We start from the raw sequence: 7196 nt of genomic DNA on the forward strand, positions 1-7196 counted from the left end.
AATTAATAGATTAAATTAATAATTTAATTGAATGAAAAATTATTATGATATTTTGAATATTTAATTATATTTAATTAATTGAGAAATTAATTAAATATAAAGAATTAAATTGAAGATAAAAGTTTTAAGATTAAATTTAGAACATGATAATATTTATTTAATTTAATAATAATATATTTAGAGTTCATTTTTAAATAAATGCTCAATATTATTGTTATTTAAGTTAATAAATATTGTATCAATTAAGTTTTAAAAAAAAATGAAATTAAAAGTGAAAAGATATTTAATTATCATAAAGATTATAGTTCGCATGATTTATGCATTAGTTGAAAATAAAAGAAATTAATTTAAAAGATAAAAACATGTGAACTCGAATAAAGATATTTTAATAATGTGCACATGAGATTTACAAAGTTATAAATTGATTTAAAATAGAAGTTGAGTGGAAGTTAAATAAAGTAATTTAATAATTCACTTAAAGTGCATGAAGGAATAATAAAAGAATATTTTAATTAAAAAAAAATTAATTGTGCATGAATGAATTAATTAAATAAAGTAATTATTATTTTAGAGTTGTGGAGATAGAAACCCTAAAGGGTAATTAGATTCTATATTAGAGGGTTTTGGGGTCATTATTTGGGAGAAGTTTTTCAGACACAGGTTTCAGGGAACACACTTTTGGAAGGGGAACAAAGAAATCTTTGAAAGCTTTGAAGGGTTTGGATTAGCAAAGGTTTCAATAAGTTGTTAGCATCAAATCAAGGTAGGGTTTGTGAACCATTGTAGAAATATTTTCGGATCTTTGTTTTTTTCGTGCTTGTTTAAAATTGTTTTCTCAAATTTCGCTGTATGAATTTTGCCACCTTCCATTCTAAATCTTTTGCTATTCGATTTCATTTGTGAATCTACATTGAAAAAAAATATTTAGAAAACCTCGTTCTACAATTGAAAGAAATTAGTATTAAATCAAGATCTGGGTTTGAATTAAAATGGAATTGAGAAATTTAATCTGGGTAGCGTTTCGAAAGAAAAGAAAATTCTAAAATGTGAAATTTGATTGGTTGATAGTATTCTCTCTATCAGATTATATTTGTTAATATTTTTTTTAAAAAGTAATAAAATAAAGTAAAGAAAAATTATTTATTTATTTAAAATATTATTATTATAGAAATTTAAAATAAAATAAAACACACTTTTTTTTAATAGAAGGGAATTTGTTTAAAAGTTTTTGTAGTAAATAAAATTTAAAATAATAAAATAGTATATATATCTTTTTACATACTATGGGGGAGGATTGTTTAATGTTTTAATTAAAAATAAATAAAATTAAAAAAATTAAAAAATATATATATTACAAACTTACCCCCCCCTTGCCTTTTTGTTGGGCGGCATAACTGCTTTCGCAGCAAGGACTACTGCTGCGGCAGCAGCCTGCTATGGCAGAGCTGCCGCCGACCCAGCAAAGGCTGCGACCAAAACCCGACGGGCTTTAAACGTCTCTTTTAATTTATGCATTTTTCTTTTTTAATTGTAATTTAATTATAATTTAATAAATTTAAATTGTGTTAGATTTTTTTTAAGTTATTAAATTTTAAATTATATAAAACTTTAATTATTAAATTTTAAAATTATATTATCATTAATTTGTATTAATAACTAAATTAATTATTAATAACTGAGAGATATTTTTAAAAAATAATTAATAATTGACTTAATTAAATTGGATCTAATTAAGGATTATTAATGAGTCGGACATAGTAAATGAGTATTAATTAAGGTGATTAAATTTTGATTTAATTAGGAATGATTAATACGAAAATTATATAACAATGTATAATTTTATTAAATGTGTAAATTTAATAAGATTGTAATGATGTTGTTAAATTTAGCAATTGTTATTTTTATAACTTAAATAAATAATCGATTATCTTCAAATAATGCTTTTGGGAAAATGACTATTATTATGAAGGTAATTTTACATATTTAAGTCAAATAAATAAATGGGGGTAATTTTATAGAGTTGACTTATGGAATAAACTGAGAATTCATTCACTTGAAACATACATTGAACACAAAACTGAAACTTTACTTTTAACCTTATTGTGTATTATTGTAAATCAAACGCAAACTATGAAACTATACTATTTTGCTTATACTGTATATGCTTTGGGATTTTGGTGTTGATTAGGTGTTGACAAGTCTAGGATGTACACCAAAGGTTTTGTGAGATTTCTTGTATACTATTTATGAGACTAGATGTCATGATGTGTTATGTGATTCAAATTGAGATCGTATTTGTGAAATTTACTTGTGAAGCATTTATGTGTACTTGGATGGGAGAATCATCTTATTATCAGGTTGCCTGTTAAGGAACTGAGTTTGACCATTACGAGTGTTGTGGTATGGGACACAACTGTGTAGTTATGTGTTTAGGAGAGGTTGTCTAGGTACATGACTTTGGAAGTGGCTTGCATAGGGGTCCGAGACCCAAAGTGGTCAGTGCCAGGGTAACCTAATGCAATTTATGTAATAAGTGATAATCTAGTAATTAAAATTTATGGGGGGAAACACACTAAAAAGATAAATTAGAGATTTTGATCTAACCATGCCTTTAGTGCTTGTATAGACTAAGGATGGGAATGAGATGAGTGCCTCGTCTTCTTGAGAGGGCTTTCTAGTTTCCATATGTGTGATGTTGAGGGTCCGGGGTTCAGAGTAACCAGTCCAGGGTAACTCAACGCTTGAGGGTCCGGGGTCTATTAAGAGATCAGTCCAAGGTAACTCAAGAAGTCATGTGATGACACTCCCTAGTATGTAGCCTGAGTCTCCTCAGATTTTGTGTATCTCTGGTGGTGTACTTATTGTGGGTGGTGTATCTATTGTCGGATGTGTTTATTATGGTTATTTACTTTCATTGATGATGATTGGTGATTCATGAATGATGTACTCTTGATATGTGGTTTTTGACTTGAGGTGGATATCTTTCGTGGACTTTATCTTATGATCTTGGTATTTGGTTTATACTTGGTTCGTGTATGATGTTTGGTTATGTGGTGTCAGTATTGGATTGAGTGTTCTTTCTTTCTGGATTATTTTATCTTCTTGAGTAGCATGTGTTACCTTTGAGGTAGTTTTGGTTATTAGGGGTACCTTGCTTAGAAATTTTTTATGTTTGATAGCCGTTTGTGGATCGTTCATTATCTTCCCTGCACGGTGCGAGTGGAAGCCTGACTTGGTAACCACGCGGTCGGGAGGTAATGCCTTCTTACCATTTGGGTTCCCGCTTTACATTGCTAGCTGTTGGATGTTCGTTGCAGAAGATGTACCTCTATCATTCTTATTTCTTATCTTACAGACTTCTTTTCCGATGATGTATATATGTTATCATATATCCTGGTGTATTGTATATATTTTCACATACCCTGCGACATGTGCAGTGGATGTTATTTAGTGGATGTGCTTTCATTGTATTAGATATACTTATGCTTTGCTTATGCGATTATGTATCTGTTATTTCTTTATGATCATGAGACATTGTACTTGGAAACTTAAACTAATTAATTTAAAATTATTAAATGTGACTCAACGTAAAGGAACCTTTGAGAAATTGAAACTATATCTGTTTAATTGCAAATGTGTATTTGTTGTGTATGTTCATATTGCTTCCGCATTAATGTTATCTTGATTTTGTTTAAACTTAGAAAAAAAAAATAGTTCAGTAAACATTGTAACATGTTAGGTTTAATTCTCTTGGGTTCCCGAGCGAGGCGTTACATCTGGTATCAGAGGATGAGTTTCAACATTGGGAACTCTGGGCATTATGTGCACCATCACTTGAGCAATTAGTAAACTTACAAACGTATTTAAACGACAAACTTATATTGACATCAAACTTGAAACCAAACTATTGAACAACAAACTCTGAAATGATACAAATTCTGAGCATGGAACTAGAAAACTTATAAAACTTTTTGGATTATTACTTTATGTCGGTAAGTTATGACCCTATGGTTATGATGGATTCTTAGATGTTGTTGTTATGTTTGGGTGTTGTAGGAGAGATGACTTCTGGGTCTAGATCCATTGCTAGGGGTCGTAGCTCGGGACATGGTAGGAGTCGTGGGAGAGTTAGTCCCCGTATTCCTTCCTTGGTCCATTTAGGGGACCCTATTCAGGAAGAGGCTAGAGAGGATGATAGTGTTAAGCATCATGCTGAGACAGAAGGATCAGTCACTAGAGACTTGGTCAAGGAGATCTTAGCACGCCTACCTTTGCAGGATAGAGCTCATAATTTAGAGCATGGAGATAGAGATAGGTCCATGAGTCCTAGAGGGAGGCTTTAGTGGAGATTGCTACTTTTGTGGACAATATGGTCATAGAGCGACCAATTGCCCCGATCGTGGAGCTTAGTTTTGTGTTGATTCATGTTTCTTTATAATGGGCTTCCAGGAGTAAGCCTAATTCTAGGGGCGGTGGATGTAGTGTCTGCCCCTAGTTCGCATTTCTGTTATCATTGTCAAATTCCTTAGGCTGATTTTATGCATTGATTAGTTTTAGAGATATTGGATTTACAATATTATGATATTATTTCATGTCTTGAATTACAAATATATCAGTTATAATTGTTTATTTGATTTCATTTCACATGATGTTAATGATGTTTTGATGATTCCTAGTTAGTAAATGTGTTTTCTTTCGTAACAATGTTAACATGATGTTTTTAATGATGATTATGTTGTATTGATAGAGATGCATTATTTTATATACGCATTTGATGTTAGACTTGTGCTTTTTACGATACTTACCCCATACTTGCATGTGTATGGTGTGCGTGTTTATTTTATCTTTCTGTTTGACGTGTTTGATGTGGTTAAGGGAGGGAGTCATAGTCACCTGCTAGTCGGGATCTACACGATGAACCACTCCCCGCCATTGTCTGTTTAGTTTAGATATATTATATACATGTACATGCTTGTCTTTTATGCAGGATGCAGGTACCGGGCATCGACTTCCCTGAATTGCCAAGATGAGCGTGCCCTATTACAAATACTCAAATGGTGAGAATGGGAAGATAATGATCAGGTCCAATCCTAGCCATAAGCCTATAATACTTGTCCTGCAAGGAGGACTCGTAACAGACTGTCTACCCTTTTTAAACCCGTGAGTATTTTGTGCGTATGTTGTTTTGTGAGTCTTTGATGAATTTCTATTAATTAAGTCTAATTAATAGATTAAATTAATAATTTAATTTAATGGAAAATCATTATGATATTTTGAATATTTAATTATATTTAATTAATTGAGAAATTAATTAAATATAAAGAATTAAATTGAAGATAAAAGTTTTAAGATTAAATTTAGAACATGATAATATTTATTTAATTTAATAATAATATATTTAGAGTTCATTTTTAAATAAATGCTCAATATTATTGTTATTTAAGTTAATAAATATTTTATCAATTAAGTTTCTAAAAAAATGAAATTAAAAGTAAAAAGATATTTAATTATCATAAAGATTATAGTTCGCATGATTTATGCATGAGTTGAAAATAAAAGAAATTAATTTAAAAGATAAAAACATGTGAACTCGAATAAAGATATTTTAATAATGTGCACATGAGATTTAAAAAGTTATAAATTGATTTAAAATAGAAGTTGAGTGGAAGTTAAATAAAGTAATTTAATAATTCATTTAAAGTGCATGAAGGAATAATAAAAGAATATTTTAATTAAAAGAAAATTAATTGTGCATGAATGAATTAATTAAATAAAGTAATTATTATTTTAGAGTTGTGGAGATAGAAACCCTAAAGGGTAATTAGATTCTATATTAGAGGGTTTTGGGGTCATTATTTGGGAGAAGTTTTTCAGACATAGGTTTCAGGGAACACACTTTTGAAAGGGGAACAAAGAAATCTTTGAAAGCTTTGAAGGGTTTGGATTAGCAAAGGTTTCAACAAGTTGTTAGCATCAGATCAAGGTAGGGTTTGTGAACCATTGTAGAAATATTTTCGAATTTTTGTTTTCTTCGTGCTTGTTGAAAATTGTTTTCTCAAATTTCGTTGTATGAATTTTGCCACCTTCCGTTCTAAATCTTTTGCTATTCGATTTCATTTGTGAATCTACATTGAAAAAAAACTATTTAGAAAATCTCGTTCTACAATTGAAAGAAATTAGTATTAAATCAAGATCTGGGTTTGAATTAAAATGGAATTGAGAAATTTAATCTGGGTAGCGTTTCGAAAGAAAAGAAAATTCTAAAATGTGAAATTTGATTGGTTGATAGTATTCTCTCTATCAGATTATATTTGTTAATATTTTTTTTTAAACGTAATAAAATAAAGTAAAGTAAAATTATTTATTTATTTAAAATATTATTATTATAGAAATTTAAAATAAAATAAAACACACTTTTTTTTTTAATAGAGGGGAATTTGTTTAAAAGTTTTTGTAGTAAATAAAATTTAAAATAATAAAATAGTATATATATCTTTTTACATACTATGGGGGAGGATTGTTTAATGTTTTAATTAAAAATAAATAAAATTAAAAAAACTAAAAATATATATATATTACAAACTTACCCACCTTACCTTTTTGTTGGGCGGCATAACTGCTGCCGCAACAAGGACTGCTGCAACAGGAGCAGTACTATGTACTGCTGCTGCGGTAGCAGCCTGCTACGGCAGAGCTGCCGCCGGCCCAACAAAGGCTGCGGCCAAAAGCCGGCGGGCTTTAAACGTCTCTTTTAATTTATGCATTTTTCTTTTTTAATTGTAATTTAATTAAAATTTAATAAATTTAAATTGTGTTAGATTTTTTTTAAGTTATTAAATTTTAAATTATATAAAACTTTAATTATTAAATTTTAAAATTATATTATCATTAATTTGTATTAATAGCTAAATTAATTATTAATAACTGAGAGATATTTTAAAATAATAATTAATAATTGACTTAATTAAATTGGATCTAATTAAGGATTATTAATGAGTCGGACATAGTAAATGAGTATTAATTAAGCTAATTAAATTTTGATTTAATTAGGAATGATTAATACGAAAATTATATAACAATGTATAATTTTATTAAATGTGTAAATTTAATAAGATTGTAATGATGTTATTAAATTTAGCAATTGTTATTTTTATAACTTAAGTAAATAATCGATTATCTTCAGATAATGCTTTTGG

This window comes from Cupressus sempervirens, chromosome 9 (genome assembly GCF_028749045.1).
Source record: "Cupressus sempervirens isolate cs-2001-9-10 chromosome 9, ASM2874904v1, whole genome shotgun sequence".
Lineage (NCBI taxonomy): Eukaryota > Viridiplantae > Streptophyta > Pinopsida > Cupressales > Cupressaceae > Cupressus > Cupressus sempervirens.